We start from the raw sequence: 24,343 nt of genomic DNA, 5'->3' as shown, positions 1-24,343 counted from the left end.
TCCTCATCTTCTCTGGGTTGTTTCAGAGCTTTACTACCCTCCTAGTGAGAAAGTTTTTCCTAATGCCTAACCTCTACTTCCCTTGCGGGACCTTGACACTATTGCTCCTTGTTCTGTCATCTGCCACCACTGAGAACAGTCCAGCTCCATCCTCTTTTGAACCCTGCTTCAGGGAGTTGAAGGCTACAATTCAATCCCTTCTCCGTCTTCTCTTCTCTAGACTAAATAAGCCCAGTTCCGTCAGCCTCTCCTCATAAGTCAAACGTCCCAGCCCCCAAACCATTTTTAATGCTCTCCACTGGACTCTCTCCAATTTGTCCACATCCTTTCTGTAGTGGGGGGCCCAAAACTGGACACAGGGGACTCCAGATGTGTCCTCCCCAGTGCTGAATCGAGGGGAAGAATTGCATGCCTTGCTTTGCTGATAACATTCCTACCCATGCAGCCCAGGATGCCATTAGCCTTCATAACAAGGGCATCCTTGTTGAATCAAATTCATTTGATTGTCCACTGTAACCCCCAGGTTCTTTTTTTCAGAGGTGCTACTTAGCCAATCAGTCCTGAGCCTTTATCGATGCATCAGTTAAGCTGAGAGAAAAGAAGAGTCATTTATAGACCTTGCTCATGTAAACTTTGGATGACAATATGTTTGAGGGATAGTGGTCTTTCCTCCCACATGAGCCAACTCGTACAAAACAAATGGAAACCACTCCAGGATTTTCACTGACTATGTATTCCCAAGCATGTGGGTACTATATATTTTCCCTTTCTTCCTGTACCTGTGTCTGCAGAATCAGGCCTGAGATAGACAGGACTGCTCTGAAAGCCCACAGTTAAGGAAATTGTGGAACAGAATGGCACTACATCATGCAGTACCTAGTGTGCCACACCTGTGCCTGGAAATGTGTTCATGAAACGGATGAATTGGAATTATTATTTCTTTTCATGATGTCCAATTATTTTGGGCATCGGGATAGAAATTCTCTCACTCTGGATGTCACATGAAATCCAGGAGTGTCAAAATGATTAAGGTAGAATTGACTCAATATCTTCAAGGAAAATGCAGTTGGAGGAAAGAAGCCTGGCTTTCTATATTAAAATGAGTTGTTTCTTTAACCTGTTCAGTGGTGCATAAAAAAACACTGTGTAAAGTTTCACATTAGGCTGAAGGTCCAGGGTATCTGAGCCTCCTTTGATTACTGACACAAACAGGAACCATATGGAAATCACAAGTCTAAACTGCATATAAGGGTGACATTTTAAGAAGGCACATAAATACAACTTTAATACCATCCAAAGGACTTAAAACTCTAGGGCTATGTTGGTGCTGCCTCCTTGCTGAGCCAGAGACCACCAGTAAGAAAGAAGACCCTCCCACTCCATGTGCTCCCAACCCCAGCAATTGGACACTGTACGTGGCTTAGAGCATGCGTCTCATCCTGCACAAGTGCTCTGATATAATGAGATTATGCAAAAGGTGAGTGCTCTTACCACCACCAGCAGCCATTTAGGTGCCTCCCTTCAGAAGCAGGACTAAGAGTTTTGGATCCCAAGTGAATAGGACCACATAGGGACAAATTCAGAAGGGTTAGGCCGGTGCTTAACTTATGTTTCAGTCTCTTTATATGATTTGGCTGCTTAAAAACCCTTTTCAATCTTATTTTTAATGTTCCACCTGGATAAAACTCATCTGGGCTTTCTAGATTTCCCTTTGGGGGTGCCCATATTTCCCTAGTTACTCATATCTGTCCAAACTGGATGAGACTGTTCCAACGAGTCAGTTTAGGCACCCACCTAACCAAGCTACATTTGCCCATACATGCCCAACTCCCATTGATATGAATAGCAGTTAGATGCCGAAGTCCTTTTGAAAATCCCACAAGGCATCGACATGCGTCTTTAGGCACCTAAATAACTGGCTAGAAGGTGCCAATCAACATGAGTAAGATTAGCAGGGTCTGTCCTCAATTTGTCAGTAGCTGTAAAGTGCTTTAAAGATGAAAAGGCAATCAGGACTCGTAGTAGCAGACGGTCTTTTATTAGACCGAGAAGATTTTTGCAAAAACATTTCTTTAATTGTTTTGCAAAAATCTTGTTCGTCTATTAAAATATATCATCTACACTACGAGTCATGATTGCCTTTTCCTCTAGACCAATATGGCTACAACCAGGATACCTTAGAGATGAAAAGGCTTAGAGACATACTAATTAAAGCCCTTGTCTTACTTTGAGATCTGCTTGAACTCATACAAATGCCTGGATGGTTTCACTCCCTTTTATGCAACCATCAAGAAACAAACCAAACAAGCTACAAAACCTATAAACTAACTAATCTTGCTATTTCTCCTACAGGCAGGGAAGGAATGAAGAGAAAGTGAGATTGATATTGCTGTTTCTACTTCTAAATGCTGCAGAGGTATGCAGGATGCTGAGGTGAATAGAAATATCTAGATAGAAAGGAAGGAAAGAAGGGGAGAAAGAAGAAAGGGAGGCTCCAGGAACTCAGAAACATTACTATAGGGCTGGTATTTTCTGATCTGGTGATGCAATTCCAAGCTTCTCTGAAGGGTCTCCAGGTCTGTGGGGGGGCTTTATTGGCTTGTCCCTAGCTATTGAGAAAAATGGAGTCATGCCTTAGCTGAAAACTGCAGATAGCAAAATACAGACTAGAAATAACATGCAAAATTCCAGTTAGGGGATTTGCTCCCTATCCTCTAAACCTAAAGATGTGGTGGACTCACCATCACTGAGAGTCTTAAATGAGAATTGAAAGTCTCTTTCTAATAAATGTACTCTTACGCAACTATAAGGTAAGGGTTTTGGAGGAATTATGAAGGGAAATTCTCTGGCCTGTGTTATGCAAAACGTCAGATCAGATCAGATCATTCTACCAGTCCCTTCTGACATTTGCAGTATATGATGAATCTATCAAAGGCACAGAGGCTTGACTCCTAGGGCCTGCTTTGGGACTGATTTGTATTGTGGCTGGAGAGAAAACAGAACATAGCTGCATTAGAGGCTTGATAAATACATTTGAGCTGCTGAAGAGCTGTCAAACTTGGCAGGTGAGTGCTTCCTTACTGTGATCGTCATGTTGTTGTGATGTCAGTCCAAAAGAGCCTGCAGTGAGGGAGCCCATGGGTGTGCTATAACAAGGCCATCTGGAGCAGTGGCCAGCTCTCAAAATTTTTAGGTAGATCCCAATGCACAGGACTCTTCTCGATCTTTGATTTTACCCACAGGTCCCCTTGGTCTGCTATCTACATTCTTGAGATGGATCTACACATAATAGACATTTCTAAGCTGATAATGTGGTGAAGACCTGAGGAAAGCCTCATGTCTAAGGGCAGTTTGAGATCCACTTTACAGATTCAATCTTTGAATCTTAGTCTAAGCTGCACAGATTGAACCAATAAGCAAGTGAACAGACATTCACTTTTGATTCCAGAAATGCAGCCACCTGCCTGCAGTGGCGCAGACCAGATGCTAGGGGGCACTAGAGTATTCCTCTCTGCTCAGCTGGAGCAGATGGCTTGGGCCAAAGCTAGCCTGCCTGCCCTCCTGGGATACTGGGGGACTGTGAGTTCATTTGAAGCTGGAGGGGATCTGGGACAGAAGTTCCATAGACCAATTTAACTCAAATCAGTGAACTCCGATACTTCATCCATCCAGGTATATCTTAAACTGGTTTTGGTCATTTGGAAAGCAGTTTATATGCACTGAACTTCTGTTGTGTTACAGATTTAAACCTGTTTCCAATCCCTTATACCAGTTTATGTGTAATTTCTGCCCTTAGCCTGACAGAGAGAATGAACTATCCATCAGTCAAAGGGCAATAAATGCTCAGACACTCCATTTTCAGGGCCCCCCTCCTTACAAACAGTTCCCTTTGATTTTCTACTCTTAGTGATGTTTCCAGAATACATTGGTTTATATAGTTTTCTTTTCCTGTGCCCTACCACTGACTTTCTACAGATTTATCTTGCTATAATGTAACCAAATAAATTAGCATCCCAAAGAACTTCCTATCAAAGCCCACAAGCCTAAAGGCACAACAAAATTGGTATTACTGTTGAAGACAATTATTTGGTTTAAGAAGGATAAAGATTCTGCAGGGATTTGATACTAGGTTAGAATTTGCAGGGGCGTTCTAGCTGTGCAGCAAAAAATGCAGTAAAAAAGCCTCAGATGGCCCAATCTGCTGACAATTTCTGCTCCACACTTATTTTAAAAATATATCGAATAGCAAGCAAGGTCTATGATTGTTGGATTTGTTTGTAAGTAGTACAAATACTTCTGGAAGCTTTCTAAATGCAGGGAATGGGCCAGGCCCACCCTGACAAGTGGACAGGGCATCAACAACATAGCTCTTAAAAGAGTGTTTAATAGGGAAAAAGTCTCATTAAGGACTGGGTTTTGCTAACTTTACTCAGGCTGGGCATCAACATCTGACATTTAAGCTAAGACTTTCAAAAGCAATCAATGATTTTAGATTCCTTAGTTGTTAGGTGCCAACAGTTAGGAGCAACTACCTTACTATGAGGGTAGTTAGGATCTGGACCTGCCGACCCAGAGAGGTGGTAGGATCTCTATCCTTGGCTGCTTTTATGAGCAGGTTAGATAGACACTTGACTGGGACGGTTTAATCAGGGACAGTCCTGCCTTGAGCAGGGGGATTGACTAGATGACCTCCTGTGATCCCTTCCAATGCTAACATGAATGATACATGCTCCTGGGGGCTGGAGGGAGCATGGAGACCACCCGCAGGTGGCGGTGGTGGCAGCAGGAGCATGGCAGCAGCGAGTGGGGAGCTCCCACTGGCAGCCACGGTGGTGTCAGTGGTGCGGGGTGGGGGGTGGCAAGTGCCGACAAGCAGTGGCGGTGGCCAGCGGGGATCGGTGACCACTCGCAGATGCCGTCGCCGGTGTCACTGGTGGGGGGTTGGCGAGCAGCAACTGCCCGCAGGCACCACTGGCAGCACTGCAGGGGGTGCACCACCAATCTCAGGAGGTGCATGTGCACCCACGTGCACCCCCTACACGTCACCAATGAATGCTACTATTCTATGATAGTGTGAAATACAGCCACCTTGAGGAAGCCAAAATGTCCAGAAAGGGCTGAGCTCTGACTATGGCTTGTTACTTAGGAAAACCTTGGTCTCTTTAACAAAGGTGGCTGAGAGTCCAAAGCTCCCTTGTAAAGCCCTGTTTAGCAGCTGTCCTCTTTGCTCTGTCAGAGATTTGCAGTTTCTGAACAGCTTTTCTTCCTCTCCAATGTTATTTGTTCATTTACTGGGTGAGTTTGGCTTTAATGTTTGGAAAGATCAGTTAAAATGGCCTTCATTTTATTTCATGTTGTCAGCATTCATGCATTAATTAGTCATATTTGCAGCATTCATATATGGACGTTAGGTTTAAACAGATTTCTGTGAAAATATGAGATGAATGATAAGCATCTCTGTAATTATTTTGGGTATATATGCATATGTGCATGTGGGCTCTCACCTTCCTTTGAACCATTAACTATTATCTGTCACCAAACAAAGGACACCAGTCTTCATAAATCCGTATCAGTCATGCAAATCTGTCTGTAGTGCAAGTCTGTCTCTCTGCTGAGTTCTTTTGCTGGCCCCTAAATACAGATTCTTGCATAGAATTTAACACTAAATCATTAAGTATACTGCACAGTAAACTTGTCTAACTAGCTACATTTTTATGCATAACTTTTATTCTCAGATAAGCCTAATTATACTTTGCTGTACCTTTTTATGACATGCAGCATGATTTCGGCCTCCTAAGTATAATATTCCAAATAAAGTCTGACACACACATTATAGAAATCTGACTGTAATTTCCTAAGACCTATAACTGAGCATATTTTGTCCTGACACTCAGCTTACCTTTTTGAATTCATTTGTCATAATTTCCTTATAGTAAGAGACAGAAAAATCCACTTGGGACTTTATATAACATGATCTGGAATGTTTAAATCTAAAATTAACTTCTCCGATTGATTTGGCTTCCCTAAGTCTCTGCCTTTAATGCAGCTGCACATATAAAAGTATAATATCCATACATAAACTTGTGAATTTATGGGCCTGTACTTTATGCATATGCCAAAAAAAAGAGGAGAATTTTGCAGTCCTTCTCAGGTTGTTTTTAAAGCTCTTCTTGAGTTAAAATGTTATCCCATTTGGTTGGTGTGTGTATACTCTCAGCTTTGTGTGTAGGTTGGTTACAATTATGTTTGCTCTACAGTTTGTCAGCTCCAGCAATGAGAGGATTCAAACCTTTTGAAAATTTTATGTCCTTTCCTTTTGTTTGCTCTGCTTCAATTCTGTGCTATCAGCACATTAAACCTGGGCTGTCTATTCAGCAAAGTCATGCCTGGAAACAGCAAAAGGTCAAAACTCGGGCCACTGAAATATGGGAATTCATGAGGTCCCCTGAATAGCACAGGCTTCTCCCATCACAGGCACATTGGTACACTGGTCTGGATTCTGTCTCATAGTGTTCCCAGCCCCTCATGGGTTTTGCTCTGCTTTGGCTTTTGCAGTAATCCACTCTGCCGAAGGGTAAGATGTTTTCTTAGGAAGCCCAGTCAGCCACCTCCCTTTGGCGAGCCTGGGCCAATGTGCATCTTGGCACGTGGGAGTCAGGATCGCAATTCGAATGGCACAAAAGAAATTCAGAAGTTGGATTGGGTTCTGGCAGGAAGGCTGATTCCAGGGCCGGGGCCTTGAGACTACAGAGATCTGGATTGCTTTTCCAGCTCTGCCATGAAGCTTTCTATCAGTTAGGCTCTGTCTTCACTATAGTTGAAGGTATGAATATACAAACTACAAGCCAGAAATTTGCTCTTTTTCTCGGCCAGCTATTTTATGGTCTCACCTTGTCTATAAATAATCCAGTCCCCAGTTGCTTAATAAGAGGAAAAACATACATTATATTCAATCCTATTTCATATCATAGAAATTGTAGAAATGAAGGGCTGGAAGGGACCTTGAAAGATCATCAAGTCCAACCCCCCTGCTCTGGGTGGGAATACTCCTGAAATCAAATGATCCCAGAAGGTGTCTGTCCACTCTTCTCGTGATGACTTCCAAAGTTGGAGACTGCACCACCTCCTTGGGAAGTCTAGTCCAGGTTCTGGTCCCCCTTACCAGAAAGAAGTTCTTCCTTACACCCAACCTGAAACCATCCTCTGACAGTTATGGCCATTGCTCCTTGTCCTCCCCTGAGGCTCTCTAGTGGACAGTTTTTCTCCCAGCTCCCAATATTCACCCCTTACATACTTACAGATGGCCACCAAGTCCCCCCTCAGTCTCCTCTTCTCTCTGAACAGTCCCAGATCCCTTAGTCTTGTCCTCCAGGCCCTTAATCATTCTTGTGGCCCTTCTCTGGACCCTTGCAAGATTGTCCACGTCTTTTTTGAAGTGCACCGGCCAGAATTGGACATGGTACTCCAGCTGGGATGTCACCAGCACCGAGTAGAGAGGAAGTATCATTTCCTTGCTCATGATGCATCAGCTGATGCATCCCAGTCTGCTATTAGCTCTGTTGACCACAGCATCACTCTGGCAGCTCATGTTCATCCTGTGATCAACCATAACCCTGAGCTCCCTTTCAGCCATTGTGCTAGCCAGGACATCTCCTCCCCAGATGAAGTCCTCTGCAATTTATCCTTTTTGAACTGCACCTGGTTTCTTTCTGCCCACCTTCCCAGCTTGTCCAGGTCTGCTTGGATCTGCATTTAAAAGATGTCAGTGGAAACATCTACATCTATGGAACAAAAAGGTGCAAACCCATAATTTGCCCATCTATCTTATGGTTTGGGACAGCAGTGTTAAGATCCCCTAAGGTCCCAGGCTGGATCCAGATTACAGTGGCTTCTCATAGGATGGATCCAGCCTAAGGCATGGTGATGTCAGCAGTGGCAGTAAGGCAAGTGGCCCCAGGACAGCAGCCCCAGGGCCCTGGATGCTTCAGCCATACCCTCAAACTTGGTGGCCTACCAGTAGCCCAGTGGGCAGAATAGAGCAGCACTGTGGGTGAGATCCAGCCTCCAAGCCATACCTTTGACACATCTGGATTAGGAGATTAAGTATAGATCCGGTCACCATAGTATTTTAGCACTTACAACATTGCTCATGGGGTACATCCCTATTCTTCTTCCTCTTCATACTGCTATTTTGCTCTTTTATCCCCTGGATCTTTCTGTTTCCCCTTTTACCAAAGGACTCAGGTCCTTTGTTGGCTGCAGTCAAAAGGAAATCCTCAAGTCATCACTTACTTGAACAGGCTTGACAATGACATCCCATCTCCACGAGAGGAGTGTTTGTGGGGGGCAAAGACAAGCACAACCGAAACACAATTTGTGCGTTTCAAATACCATGATCGAAGAGTGATGTTTAAAATCATTCTTAGCCTGTGTTTCACATTCCTCAGGTAATTTATCCATCAGGACCATTTACCACTTCAGATAACACCTCGCTGGATGTGTTTCTGCTTGCAGAGTTTCTGTTTTACCTGTTTAATACCAGTCCTTGTTGATCTGTCCTTTCACTCCGTTCCAATTTCCAATTTTTTTCCCCCAACCTCTGCCCTGAAACATAGAGCAGGAAAAAATGACAAGTTGACTGTAAGCAACAATTCACTCTCCTTTTCCTTCATGGGTGAACATGCTTCTGTATTTGAATCCTACGTTCATTAAGGGCAATATTTTAAAGTATAAATGCTTAAACTTAAACTCTTACTGGCATAGTTAAGCATCAAAGTAAGTCATTTTAAGAAATGCAGAATACCCAGAATACTCAGTGATTTTTTTAATGATCTAACGCTGTCTTTAGAACCCAGACTTTAGGATTTGTAAGGTATTGTTCCAAGTTTTGAATAAGAAATGAGTATTTCAGGCTAAAGATTTTAACAGAGGTAAACAGTTAGGCATTAAAGTCCATATGTAGGCACCTTAAGTAAAAGAAGCCTGCTTTTCTGAGGCAATAAATCCTGCTGCAATTGCTGAGATCTGCATAGGCACATTACCTCCAAAAATCAAGGAACTTACATTGAGTTTCATCACACGGGCTTAAGTTTCTGATCTTTGATATCCAAATCCATATTTTGGTCCATAGATAATATTATGTTAATATTAATAGTTTTATGTTGAATCTTTTTATGTTTAGTCCTTCAAGGATGCCCTCCTAGTGCAAAATGAAAGCTGATGAAAAATATGAAAATGTCAAATAAATAAAATATTTTTTTCTGGTGTAATTTATAAAACATAAACAGCTAGATCATTTCCAGCATAAGACTCTTTGCCAGCACTTTATCCATACACTGCAGCTGTATTTCTGAGTGAATTTCATGGTTTGTTGAAGTATATTCCCAAGATGCCATCCGAGGGGGTTCAGTCTTACCTAAACAACAGATGAAAGCTTCCCACTTATGATCATGGTTATATTTGTTGAGAAAATATGGATTTGCCAATTGATCCTGCTGCTTTAACCCTTCAGAGCATATGACCTGATTCTGAGTAGCTTACCCTTTCCATCGGCCTTTGATGTCTTGACAATCCCTAAGCTATACAAGAAGGGGGCTACAATGACTCTTAAATCTGCTTACATCTTGTTAAGGCAGCTGAGTGCAGTCATCGTAGCAAAAAGTATGTTCCCGAGGGCCTTTCCTTTCTTTCAGACTGAATTCACCGTCTCTGCTGTCACCGTTTTCAAGATAGGTGTAGTGCAGTGCAGTGCATTTCCATACTCAATTGTGGCATTTTTGCTTTAGCACCAAAATGCACTAGTTGTGCCTCTCAGTTTTAATCTTGTTAAGGTTTCTTTGCCATAACATTACAAATACATAAAAAGAGCTGCTGCTGCTCAGCGCTCCCTAGGTACCCAGGGACTTATATGACCCAGTATCTGTATATTTGCTAGAACTACCATTTGTAGTTAAAATGCCATGAGCAGAGCTCACAGCTGCAGACGTGAGCCAGTGTTTTGCAAGCGACAACTCACAGCTCAGGGGTTAGACTGATTCACACTAGCTGAGAATCTGGCCTCGTGTTCAATGAATGTAGTCTCAGGGAATATTGGCAGGGATTTGTCCTCTGGATTTACGGAAAAAAATACCTCTTTGGACCTTTTATGTCATGGGTTCATTGCAGACACGCAAGATGCAAGCTGTTGCGTTTAGCGTTGGCTCGTTCCATAAATTACATGCTGTTGTTTCTGCTCCTGGATCTGGGAAATATATAAGCACTCTCAAGAGGAGATCTGGGAGTGTGCATGTAAAATCCTGTTTCAATAAATACTTATTTTTGTGCCTTTGAAATGCTTAGGGGGTGACTCTAATCTTTGCTAGCTCACAAAGGCCCCCCAGAGGGCCAGTCATCAGCACAGTGAGCTCCGGCCACGACTCCTCTATTTGACATGTCTCTACGTGCTGCCTTTGCCACGTCCGAGAGAGAAGAGTAGCAGGATCTGACTATGCCAACAGGCCACTAGCTAAGGGGTAGGTCCCTGCAACATTATGTAGTAGGGTTTGAGTGTTTTTGTAGCCATAATGGTCTAGGAAAATGTATAAGAGGTAAGTTTTATTTTTTTCTATCTTTTATTGACCAGCTATAGCTGGGCGAGAGTTGTGACAAGCTTACAAGTACAAAGTACCCTTCTTCGGATGTGAGAAGGAAGGAGATACAGATAAGTTATATTTAGAGGAAGATCCAGGGACTGAAAAGCAGGGTGCGGGAGCAGCAACTGGTGCTGCAGAAGTGGCTGCACCCATCTGCTCCCAGCATCCCACCCCCCAAACCAGAGAAGCAACACCCAGTGATTATTTTTAAGTCCCAAAGCAGGTAAAAATCCCTCTTCCCTTCTTTCTTAATGCTCTTTCCCCTCCTAGTCCAGCCCCCTCCCCACCCACTTTAATTATGCCTCTGGATGCAGGAAGGGGAGACTTGCTTGCTGCTGCCACTGGCTCTGCTGCTTCTACCCAGCTCCAGCCGAGTCTGTGGGGAGCAGGTGCATACGGGTCCCAGTTTGGATGGGGACTGCAGGGTGGTTTCCTTCTGCCAACATCTGCTTCCAGGCTGGAGGGGAGCATGTAAGGTAACCAAGTAGTAAAGGAGAAACCTGGTCCCCATCGCTCCTGCCACTGTCCCCAGCCGAGCCTGGCTCCCTGCACAGCCGCTCGCTACTGCCCCAGCCAGCAGGGGATAGCAGCAACGGTGGGCACATCTACACTTTCTGTGCCCAGATATCTAATTAGAGAGGAGGAAAGAGGAATGGGAGGGGAGAGGAGGTGTCATTGAGCATGGAGGGGAAGAAAGAGGGTGCCAAGTGGCGGTTACTCGGAGGTATCACAAAAACCCCTCGCCTCTCTAACATAGGAACAGATATATACCTACTGGACTTTGGCCTCTTCTGTCTATCTAAATACGAGCTAGGCCCTTTTGAAAACAGTAATGGAAATTCTGATTCAAAACCAATGGCATCAATTAAAAGGGACTCTAATCCCATTCACTTAAATAGTTTTTCAATCAAGTTCTTTCTGTTGAGACTACCTGTTCCGATTATATTAAGGTGCAATTCTCTGGCAACCAGATCCCCAGCATGGCTGTATTTGTTATAAAAACAACTCATCAGACAATCTAGATAAACAGAGCATGATACGAAGGCTGTAATTAAATATCCACACTTCACAGGACACGTGTAACTGGTTTGCAGCCCGTGAACTTTATTGATGGAAAAAAAGAGATCATATTCTTGCTGCCGCTTTGAACATCCACAGTTATCTCCGTTCTATACCCAGGCATTTTCAACAGGCAGTGTGGTTTGAGAGTAACATAAAGCAACACATTATTATGAAACAATACCCCAGGTAACAAGGATATACATTTATGCAGCAGAGTGACAGGTTTACTTCTCCACTGCCCGGGGAAAATCTAGCTGTGAATTACTCCCACGTGACGTGACTGGACAAACACAATTTAGACAGTGTTCTTGAACTGGATTTCTTTTTTTTATTAAAATCTTTCTGGGTTGCATTCTGCTTGTCAGATGCAACCAGGCATCTGCTCAGATGGAAGGAGCTGGAGGGGCAGGATTCATACAGACTACAATACGTGCAGAATACCAAAAGGGTTGGGCTTTCTAAAATTACATACCATCCATTTGAACTCTACTGCTAACCAACAAGGAGCACTGCAGCTTCAGTGAAACATCCATTCATCCATGCAGAAGAGGGGTGGTAGAGATGCTGGGAAAATACAGACGCATGGGATCTTTCTGAGTTCTGTTAAAATGAAGCAAACCTCCTGTCGGGACCTTATTCTTTCTAGAAAAAGAAGTGAACTCTGCTACTAATGCAACTAAACCTACTTGCAGTTATTTTTGCAGAGCTTTAAACCTTTGGGTGCTGCCTACCCTACCTAGCACATACAGCAAAGCCTACTTCTATTCCCATCCTAAAGAATGGACCAGTTACCTGTAGCAGTCGAGACTCAGGGAGAAAGGTCTTGGGGATGTGGAACAGGACTGAGAGTCAAAGTCTTCTCCTAGCATTACAGCAGTATTTCATAGATTTCATAGATGTTTGGGATGGAAGGGACCTCGAGGATCAGCAAGTCCAGCCCCCTGCCCCAGGAGCAGGAAGTCAGCTAGGGTCAAAGGATCCCAGCAAGATAAACATCCAAACGTTTCTTGAATGAGTCCAGAGTAGGTGCCTGCACCACTTCTGGAGGAAATCTATTCCAGATCTTGGGGGCACGGACAGTAAAGAAATTTTTTCTTATGTCCAGCGTAAAACGATCATGGAGGAGTTTATGACCATTGATCCAGTTTTTCCTTGGGGTGCTCTGGTGAACAGACATTCGCCCAGATCCTGACGTACACCTCTTATGTACTTATAGGCAGCCACCAGGTCCCCCCTGAGCCTGCACTTTTCTAGGTTGAAGAGTCCCATGGCTCTCAGCCTCTCTCTGTAAGGCCTATTCTCTTGCCCTCTGATCATGCACGTGGCTCTCCTCTTCACTGTCTCAAGCTTCTCCACATCCTTCCTGAATTGCAGAGTCCAAAACTGGATGCAGTACTCCAGCTGGGGGCTCACCAAGGCCGAGTACAGCAGGAGGATCCTGAGATTTACCTGAGAAGCATCTATGGATGCAAGCCAGAGTTTTGTTTGCTTTACCAGCTGCGACATCGCATTGGTGGCTCATGTTCATCTTATGCTCAATCATGACCCCCAAGTCTCTTTCAGCTGTGGTGCTAACAAGCGTAGCAATGCCAAGTCTATAAGTATGCTGCAGGGTTTTTTCCCCGCGAGGTCTAACACCTTACATTTATCGGTATTGAACATCATCAGGTTTGTATCCGCCCACTTACTAAGTTTATACAAGTCAGCCTGGATCACTAGCTTGTCCTCAGGTGTGAACGCTATGCCCCAAAGTTTAGTGTCATCAGCAAATTTAGCCACTGCACTTCTGACGCCAAAGTCCACATCATTGATAAAGATGTTAAAGAGAACCAGTCCAAGGACAGAGCCTTGGAGGACGCCACTGGTCATGGCACACCATAATGATTCGCTACCATCGACCACTGTCTTAGCTCACTTCTCTGTAAAACAGGGATGAAAAGGTAAGGGCTTGCAGTCTGTATAGGATTAACAGTTTCCTGTTTTTCCCATGGATGCATAGGGCATAATATGAAGGTAACTACAGATAAAGTGCAGCTACTTCTTTCTTGGCTCATGACAGTAGAATAAGCCTAGTTACCAAGTGTTCCTCAAGCTCTTTGCTTCTCTGACTACAGGACCTGGTTGCCAGATGACAGTGGAGAACATCCTAATCCCACGAGTTGTTTGATTTACTACTGTTCATGTGGCCTCACATACATGCATTGCAAATATATGTGAAACTTTTTTTCATATTCATAGATTCACAGAAGTTTAGGGCTGGAAGGGACGTCATGATAGCATCGGGTCCATCATCGGGTCTATTTTTGGTATTAAAGAGTACACTACCTTGGTAGGTACCAGAAGCACTTCAAGACAGTCCTACAAGGTATATTCTGGAGGACCTGATCTGAAGCATGCCTTTAATTTCATTGGACTTTAAATCAAATTCTTGTGTAATTCATTTGGAAAGTGAACTGGATTTGAGAGCTCTGATGCTCCATTACCTCTATTTGGATAAGAACAGAACAGTAATAAAATATCTTACACAATTATGCTTTGTAGGCATTTGTTTAACCTGTAAACATGGTACAGGAGGAATAGTCTTTTAATTTGGGTGTTTTTCAGCATCTGGTACCACATATCTCCAGTCACAGTTGAGACTGTTAGATTGTACTGTAGTACAAATAATAATAGTCCTTCTTAATTGTGAAAAATGATGTTTCTTTGTTCTTCCTTTTTCCCCTGCTGCTTGGCCCATGCTCCCATCACTCCTGCTGGGTGATGGCATTTTCACTAGTTCAGGGAGCTGTGCCAGTTCACAGCCTATTTCAGGATAACTCAGAAACTAATTGCCATTTTTCCCCCCATGAAAGTTCCTTGTTTAACATTGCATCCCCCAAATGACCTCTGATATGTGCTTCCTTATGGACACCAAAGTCACAATGCTATGCTTATTCACAGAGAGACTGTGTGGAGGCTTACAAATTTTCTCACTCGGGGGGGAAAAAAAAGGCAACGGTTTGAGATTTTCCCAGAAATTTCAAACTGCATTGTCCTTGACAGGAAAAAAGGGAGAAAAGTGAAAAAACCCAACGGGAGTCTTAGAGTTATGCTATCTACAAAGCATCTGCCAGGACAAGGTGGTGAGTCCCAGAAGGCTTCTCAGTAAGGGGGGGGGCCTTATCAGCCTCCTGAGTTTTATTTCTACCCTACTTACCTCACCTGCAGTGCACACGGGTGCACACCAGCTGGTCTATATTCCTCATCAACACCCATCTTCTCTATCCGCTCTACACCCATTCAGAAAAACAGAACTCCCTTTCAGATGAGCTGAGCACCAGCAGTTATTCTTACCTAGGCCAGCCCAACTGAAGAGTCTTTGTGTCTGCCCATCATGTTCAAGTCCGTCAAAGGGCACAGACAAAAAAAGGACATGCCCTGATATAATTTGCACCAGCTTTGTATCCCACCGTGAAAGAAACCCGGATCAGAAATGGACATGTGCCATCATCCGGGAGCAGCTCCCATGAGAGTTAGTCATCATTACCCAGCACCACTTGGTAGCCAGGGAGTAAATAATAGCCTTTAGCAAATTTCTGCCTTCAGATGGACATGGGCAGGTAAAACCTAACCAGTATAATTTAGATTGGTCGAGTTTTACTCTTTGCTTCTTACAGGGGTAATCGTCCATCTGATTGGGTGAAGTTACACTGGCTTCTTGGTTTGCATCATCTGGCTGCTACTTTTTTACCCTGCTGTAAGGCCAGTTTTAGTCTGTTTGCTCCCATAGAGAAAGGAAAGGCAAGCTCACTATATCTGAGGGAAGAAAGCAGGCCTAAGATGGTAGGCAGAGACAGAAAAATGGCTGATGAAGTTATAGAAACAGAAGGCAGGAACAGCAAAGGTGCTAAATTTGCCCTGTGGCCATTTATTTTTTTCTTCTTCAGCAATACTAATCATAATAACCAACATAGGTGATGTGTGGGGGGGGGGCACTTGCCCCCCACTTGAGATTGGCCACCGCCAAATCTGCCAGTGGCTTCTGTGGGCGGTTGCTGCTCGCACCAACCCCCCACTGCGGGCAGTCCCTGCTTGCCGCTCGCTACCCCCTCCCCACCGCCAACCGTCACTGGTGGCTGCGGGAGGTCCCCACTCACTGCTCACTGATGCCTACACTGATGCCAGCAGCTGCGGGCGGTCCCCACTCACTGCTCGCCACCATGGAGTCCCCCCAGTCTTGGGTGGCACCAGTTGTTTATGATAACCAAGTTTACTAAGGCCCTGGCATAAAGAGCACTGAAGTCAATAGGAAAACTCTCATTGATTTTGATGGGTTGTAGATTGGCCTTAGAAGACTAACCAGCAACCTGGAGGTAGACTTCAGGCCTTTCTTTTTGTTCAAACTCCCGTTCACAGCAGATGGGGTCTTGTTAAGAACTCATGTTAGTATATGGCCAGCACCAACCGGCAGACTGATTAAATATGCAGTTCAGAGTTCTCCACAGAATGAGCTTATAAAAGTATATAAGTAACTTTTCTGGAAGCGTGACAGCGGCTGTAGCCTGAGCAACATCTCTGAGCCAGGCAAATGCCCTCTTCATTCACTGGAGTTTGAATAATTGGAAAATCGTTCACCCATTACTATTTTATGACCACAGCTACAATCCTACCCTGAGTTGGCGCACTAACCGAAGCTGCTTCGTTTCCATTTAATAGGATGAAAACCATGTGGCCGTGAATCCTCTGGTTGTCTGCACTGCCTCGAACAGGGGGCTGTTTGCTGTATTTGATCAAGTGTGCTACAGTTCAAATTGATGGTGATGCTCATATCTCATTTGTGCAAACAGAACTCTGCCTGTCTGAGGTTGTGAATGCTCCCCTCTTCCTTGCTTCTCTGTCCCATTGCCCATATTTATTAGTAATATTGCCCATTGGGGGCTAGACTTTATAAACAGCCTAGCTACAGTTCCTTTGCCAGAGTGTTTGCCATTGAACTGTAGTTGCAGCACAATAATCTATCTTTTTATCTAGGATTATCTATCACATTCATCATCATGATGTATAAATGTGTGCGCCACAGAGAGAGAAACCTACATAACTCTCAGTGCAACTGGAGCTTTAGAGATACCGTCAGTACTTCCGTGATGTTTATATGCATGTAGGCCTGCAACCATACACCTTATGGTAAATCTTTGTAGAGACTGTGATGTTAATATACCAAATCATTCTTTTTTCCCCCATTTTACTTTTCCGTAGCCCATTATATTCCTGCCCCTCTCATGATTTTTTTCCCCATATGCTGTTTCACAATATTTCCAGTCTGTATCTCGCGGACCATTACGGCTTTATTGCTAAGCTAGCATCCTCATCCTCTAACCAACCACCTATTAATTAAAACCTGTTAGTTGGCTTTGTTAGAGTTACCTCTTAAATCCCTCTTCCTTCTGGGCATGTCAGTTCTTGCCTCTAGCTGGCTTATGATTCCAGCCTCCATTGCTTACAAGATTTTCAAACTAGCACATTTGTGCTTTCTCCCAATGATACTCCTTGCATTTGAGAAGTGTGATGGACTACAGGTTTTACTCTAGTATTTCTATGCCAATGATGTTCACATTGTTATAATGGCTCCACGATTCTGTTGATCTCACTGGCCTGTGCGCGGAGAATGTAGGGCTAAGTGCAGGCCTGGGTACCCGCGGGAGGAAACAAAATGAAGGTCCAGCATCAACAGCTTGGAATAGTTTTGCTGAGATGTCAAGAAAAGGTGGGGATTGCAGGTAGCAAGGAGGAGGTGTCCAGAGGAGACTGAGATAGACCTGACAATGGGAGAGCAAGCAGGCTCCCGTGAAGCTCCTGGGAGCATCTGGAGAGTGAGATGAGTGAGTATCTGTGGATTTGGGGCTCAGAACCTGGAAAGACTGAAAAGGGAATAGCTGAGTGAGCAGCACCTTTTAGGCTGGATTGGGAACTGCTTAACCCCTTTGAGGGACCACAGAACCTCTGGCTGGATGTCTTGTTTTTGCCCCCAAAAATGTCTCTACTAAAAAGACTGCCTACTTTGTTGCTTGAAACTTTGGGTTGTTCTGAGTCTCCCCAACAAGAAGTAAAGTCCCCCTCTCAGGAGTAGAACTGGATGCCAGCTTTTTGAGTCAGGGCCACAGAGTATCAGTGAGACAAAAAAAAAAGGGGGTTCAGAGTGGGAAGGGGCCTGGGCTCCCCTCCAGCTCTAGCAGCCATATCTGGGCAGGCTTCAGGGGACTCTCAGAGGCCGGACAAAGCCATGCTGCTGGAAGGCATTTTGTGACAGCAGGGTGCCCCCATAAAATCCTGCAAGCCTACCTTTAAACACCAGCTTAACTCTCCCTTTGCTGGGGTGCCTGCAGCAAACTAGACATTGGTTTAGCTGCTGCTGTGCTGAGAACCTTCTTTATTAGACTAACCAGTATTGTCCTACTGTTTCCTTGTAATGCCCCATCTGCTTTATGGTCTTTGATTGTAAGCTTCTTGGAATAAGAACCATCATTTGGCTCCGGGGTTGTACAGTTCTTAGCACAGTGAAGTCCTGATGCATGGTTACCTTTCTCAGCACTACAACAAAGAGTATTTATGAGTTAACTGGGAGTTCAATGTCACGCTCAGTGATGCTCAACATATCTGACTCTGTGACCTGGATGATTGGTACGGGGCCAGTCCGCAGAGCAGATCCTGCATGTGGGGATGGACCATGGGCTAAATCCAGCATGGGGTCAGAGCATGAGGCTGGTCTCTGGGTGAGATCCAGCATGCTGACCTACCTCAACACATTGGGATCTGGCTGTGTACCAGCCTGACCCTTCATGCACAGATCCAGCTGCAGAATGACTCTACTTCAACACCATGTAACAGGTAGCATCACATCACCTGGCCTGCAAAGCTCTCCACGAGTCTGGAAACATGGCGACAGGGAAGTGGCACTCAATGCTACCACCACTCCCCAGTGCCAAATTTCCAGACCCATGGGGAGACCTATGGGCTGGACATCATGACTCCACAGTCCAGATATGGCATGCGAGCTAGAGTCTGAATATCACTGGTCTAAGGCACATTAGATGAAATGTACCCCTGGTGCGCATCTGCTGATTTCAATATAAGCTCAGAGGTAAATTTGTCCATTAATATATTTTACTCATTTGGCAAAGGACCATTAACTACTCCTCAACACAGAGCACTCTATCAGGCCTCACTAGAGCAATAAAGAAGGTTTAAGCCACACCTTTTCACTGAGAAATCATTAAATACAGGTCATATGTTACTTTTAAGGATGCCTGTAGCTATGCATGTCTGAACACATTTATCACAATATCCTCTTGAGACATTAATCATCCCAATTAAGTCACCACCTAATTAAGAGCCCACTTTTTTATGAAAAAAAAAGTGTGAAAAAGACTGAGGTTAGCTCTCCACTGAGTAGGAATCAACATATAAAATGGAGATTAGCTTTCATTCCTCTTATCTTCTTTTCTGGCACAGCACCTTCTAAAGTACAACTCGCAGTGGAATTAGAGCTAGCTCAACTGCTTTAAGACCCTGTCGTGACTAAAATGGTCCGTGTCCAGTAGGACTGGCTAATGTAGATAGAAGCCTTTCTGCTATGAACATGTTGCAGTAAATAAATGCTGTTTTTAATAGCCTAATCACCAGAAATGGATTGTGACTGAAGTTTTCCAAGTTGCTTAGGGGCAGATCAGTTGGGGAAAAAAAGGATTGTTTTTGTACCCTTTTTTCCCCACTTTTCAGAAAGGCCTAACAATTGAAACACACTTGGAAAGGTTTCCAGAAGGAGCTGTTTCAGCCTGGGGACATGCATGTAGCCACCATCCTAACCCCAGCTGGAATGATTCAAATTCGCTCTGGCTTTGTGCAGACACTTGCTTTCCAGTCCAAGGCTGCTCCAGGAAGTTGTGGGGACAGGAAGGTAGTGGGGATTGCAGAATGAAAACCAGAATCTCAGCTCAGGTGGCAGCAGTGGTGTGGGCATGTAGGGTCTAGCAGTGGTCTGGGAAGGAAATCAGCTAGGGGTGTCAGGTTCAGTAGCAGAGATGGGGGTTCTCTACCACCAAGATATTTGGCTTCATCTCCCAATCCCCAAGCTTTCCTCCCTCTCTAGGTTTCAGCATGGCTGTGGTTGGGGGCCAGAGACATGACAGGTAGGAAGTGCTCCCCAGCCCTAATCAAGAGCCCCAGCAAGGTCAATAGGGGTCTGTGGCTGCAGTGTGGACCTCCCACTGCAGGGTTTCCAGCCCCAAATCCCCCAAAGCTCTCTCTCCCTCCAGCAGAGAGCAAGAGTTGTTTGGAGCTGGAACATCTGGCACTGGTGGGGACCCAGGAGTGGCACCGGGGTCCCACTGGACAGCTGGCAGACTAGCATTCGGCCTGCCAGATGCCCATCCAACAACCTCTCCCTCCCTTCCTCAGGGGCAAGGGGGAGAGCAGAGCACTGTGGGATTCAGGAGAAACTATGGGTCCCATGCCCCTAGTGAAACACTCTGAAATAGTATCTCATATCAAGAGGTGCTATTTTGTAGTATTTTAGCATCTTTACGCACATTTCAAAGGGCCTATATCTGCCTGTATGTATTTTACCCTTTGAAACAATACAAAGGCATTCCTTTCAAAGCACCTGGCTCTCACTTGAAAATCCAACATATTGCCTGCTTCATTTAGACAGCTAAATATCTTTGAAAATCTAGCCCTTAGGAACCCACATTTCATTGAAAGTTTGTAGGTTTTAAGTTTCTAAGGCACAGATCCAAAGGCCCAGAAATAAATGGAAGTCAGGCACCTAAATATCATTGAGAATCTAAGTCTAAGTCACATTTGAAAATAGGACTTGGACTTTTAAGTCACTGAGATGCCTTTGAAATGTTTAAGCATGGCTCAGAAGGATGGTGAGGATTGAAGCTGTGCATTTACTTTACACTATTACTAACAGTAAGGAATTATCCGTGGCCTTGATTCAGCATAGAATTTAGGCCTAAAGAATGCCTAAGGATATGTCAAAAGTCTTTCTTTAGATATGTAGGAAGTCAGAAAAAAAATAAGGGAAATGTAGGACCCCTTTAGAGCAAAATGGGACGGCTGATAACCAACACCCAGGAGAAAACCAACTCCTAAATGAATACTTTGCATATTCCACCAGTTTAAGGGTGTTACCTGGCCTCACAAAATACAAGGTGATCAAGGTGGGGATGACCACCCATCCATGGTTGGCAAACATCTCATGAGGGATCATCTGGAGAGGTTGGATATCTACAAGTCAGCAGGACCAGATGAACTACACCAGAGAGCGCTGAAAAGATTGGCTGACGTCACTGAATGACCAATGGCAAAGCTACTTGAAAACTTGTAGCACTTGGAAGAGGGTCAAGATGACTGGAAGCGGGCCAATGTGGTGCCTATCTTCAAGAAAGGGAGGAAGGAGGACCCAGGGAATTACAGGCCAATCAGTTTGAACTCAATCCCTGGAAAAATCCTGGAAAAAATTAGCAAAAAATACATTAGTGATAGGCTAACTGAAGGTAGCACTCTAAAAGATAGCCAATATGGCTTCATTGTGGGCCGGTCATCCCTGACCAACCTCATTTCCTTCTATGATCAGGTAACACGCCAATTGGATATGGGAGATGAGGTTGATGTCATATACTTGGATTTCAAAAAGGCCTTTGATTTGGTGTCCCATGACACCTTCATGGTAAAATTGGGGAACTGCAGCCTCAACAACTTAATGGTGGGGTGGCTAGATAACTGTCCCAGAGAATATTAATAGGTGGAACTGAGTTGACATGACGCATGGTGATCAGTGGTGTCCCTCAAGGTCCATTAGTTGGACCAAATCATTAACAAATATGTTGAAAAGCACTGGTCCAAGTAATGAACCTTGAGGGACACCACTGATCACTGATCACCACGTGCCTGGAGAAGAGAAGACTTAGAGGGTATTTGGTGGCAGCTTATAAGTATATAAAGGGCACACATCAGGGCCTGGGGAGTATCTGTTCAACAAGGCATCCCAGGAGAGAAGACAAGGAATAATGGTCATAAATCACTAGAAGACTGCTTTAGATTGGACATAAGGAAAACCTTCGTTACAGTTCTATTGTTGAGGGTCTGCAACAGACTCCCCCCAGAGGGGGTATAATCACCTACTCTGGAAATGTTCAAAAAACATCTGGACACTCACCTGGATGGGGTCATCTGACCTCAGCAGTCTTTCCTGCCCAAACACAGGGGGGTTGGACCTGATGGTCTCATAAGGTCTCTTCCAGCCCCTAACATCTATGAATCTATGAATCCTTAAGACTATCCCTCTCCCCACTGAAGTGAACAGGATGAAAGCATACTCTTACCTAAGCATTTAAATACATTGCTAAGTGGGCCTAGTTTGTTATGGCACCTGCCACCCCGATGCCTGTCCTGTCTCTACCGTGATTTTTACAGCAATGGCTGTTCTAGTTTTAAAACCCACTTCATTTCCAGAAGCATTCATTATTTCATCCCTGAGTGAACTGTATTGCTGATCTTCTTAGCAAGAGAAACGCTTGACCCGTCCATGTGAATGTTTGTCCATTCCGTTTTAAACTTCTACAACAGTATTAATTAACCTCACTGAGAAAAGCTTTCACTCATGGATTTTAAGAGTTCAGATGCTTCAGAACAAATAACCTGGGTAAGAAATTCTGAGGCATTTGAATAAAAACCTGTAATGAGAGGAAAGTGTTGTTGACTCAGATAATGTACACATTTCTCTCTCTACTGATCTTGCCCTATACAGTGTGTGGTTAATTGCTTCATAGAGGTTGATAATAATATCTGTGTAAGAATCATAGAGATGTAGGGCTGGGAGTGACCACTGCCTGAGGTAGAATCATGCCTGTCCAAACCACCCTACACAATCCATCATCTAAACTCTACAGAAGACTACCATCAACCATGACACAACATACACCTAACATCCTAAAGCAGGAGAACCGTGGCAGCCAATATCGTGCTTCTATGAAATGTTGTCAATATATGCTCAACAGATCCCAGGTAGAGGGCCATGACCCCCGCTACAGAGGAAGGCAAAAAAACCCTGCACTCCGTACCAGTAAAATGGAGTAAAATTCCTTCCTGACCCCAGATATGGCGAGTGGTCTGACCCTGAGCAGAGGCAAGCCTCTCTAGCCAGCAGCCTCCAGCTTTGGCCCCAGCAGGAGCATTGGCACCCCCCAGCCAAAGTCCCCAGCCTTAGCTGTAGCCAACACCCAACACCTCTGAGGAAGGCTTAAAAACACCCTGACACATGTAGCAGAAAGGGGAGGAGGGAGCAAGCAGCAAAGCCCAGAAGCATGGGGCATTCCTATAGTAGAACATAGGGATAGCTACACCTAGCCCATTCCCAACTAGTGCCTGCCCAGCCTCTTCTTGAACACCTCCAGTGATGGAGAGTCCACAGCTTCTCTAGGCATCTATTGTACTGCCTCCCTGTTTGAACCATGAAGGAGGTTTTTTTTCCAGAAGTCCAATCTAAACTTAGTTTGCTGCAACTTCAAACCATTGGTCTGCATCCACCTCTCTGCAGCAAGTGAGAAAAGGTATTTTCCTTCTTCTTTATGGCAGCCTTCAAGTATTTGAAGACTGGTATTGTGTCCCCACAAGCTGAATGCCTAGCTCCTTCAGCCTCTCCTTCTTATGAGTTGTTTTCCAAGCTCTTTATCATCTTTTTGCCCATCTCTGGACCCTCTCTAACTTCTCCATGTCCTTGGTAAAATGTGGAGCCAAGAACTGTACATAATACTCCAGATGAGGCCCAATCAGTGCTGAGTAAAGAGGTACTATCGCCTCCCGTGTCTTGTACCTAATGCTTCTATTGATGCAGCCCAAAACCACATCTGTCTTTTGTGTGGCTGCATCATACTGCAGACTTATATGCAGTCTATGGCCTACCAGAACTTCCAAGTCCTTCTCCACAGAGCTGCCATCCAGCCAGGTGTTCCCCATTTTGTATTTGTGTTTTTGATTATTCCTCCTGAGGTGCAGCACCCTGCAATTTTCCAGTTTGAACTTCATCCTTTTAGCTCTAACCCAACTTTCCAATTTGTTGAGATCCTTCTGAATTGCACTCACATCCTCCAACATGTTCTCAGTCCTTCCCAGTGTTGTGTCATCCACAGACTTGCTGAAGACGCTTCTGATGCCAGCATCCAAATTATTAATAAACACATTGAACAGCACTGGGCCCTGTGGGATTCTGCATGAAACCTTCTGCCATTCTAACATGGACCCTTTGCTTGTGGCTATTAAATCAGTTATATATTTGCATTGTAGTACTTTTATCTAGCCCACGTTTCTGCAGTTTGAAGGTCTTGTGGGACCTTGTCAAAGGCCTTCCTGAAGTCCAGATATACTGTATCCACAGCTTTTCCTTCATCCACCCAAGTAGTTATTTTATCAAAGAAGGAGATCAAGTTTGTTTGGCACATTTTGTGTTTCATAAATCCATGCTGGCTGCTTGCAATCAGCTTTTCCTCCTCCAGGTGCTTGCAAATGGCCCTCCTTAAGATATTCATGGATTCATAGATTCATAGATGTTAGGGTCGGAAGGGACCTCAATAGATCATCGAGTCCGACCCCCTGCATAGGCAGGAAAGAGT

Source organism: Alligator sinensis, unplaced genomic scaffold (genome assembly GCF_000455745.1).
Source record: "Alligator sinensis unplaced genomic scaffold, ASM45574v1 scaffold23_1, whole genome shotgun sequence".
Taxonomy (NCBI): domain Eukaryota; kingdom Metazoa; phylum Chordata; order Crocodylia; family Alligatoridae; genus Alligator; species Alligator sinensis.
This window is presented reverse-complemented; position numbering follows the sequence as displayed.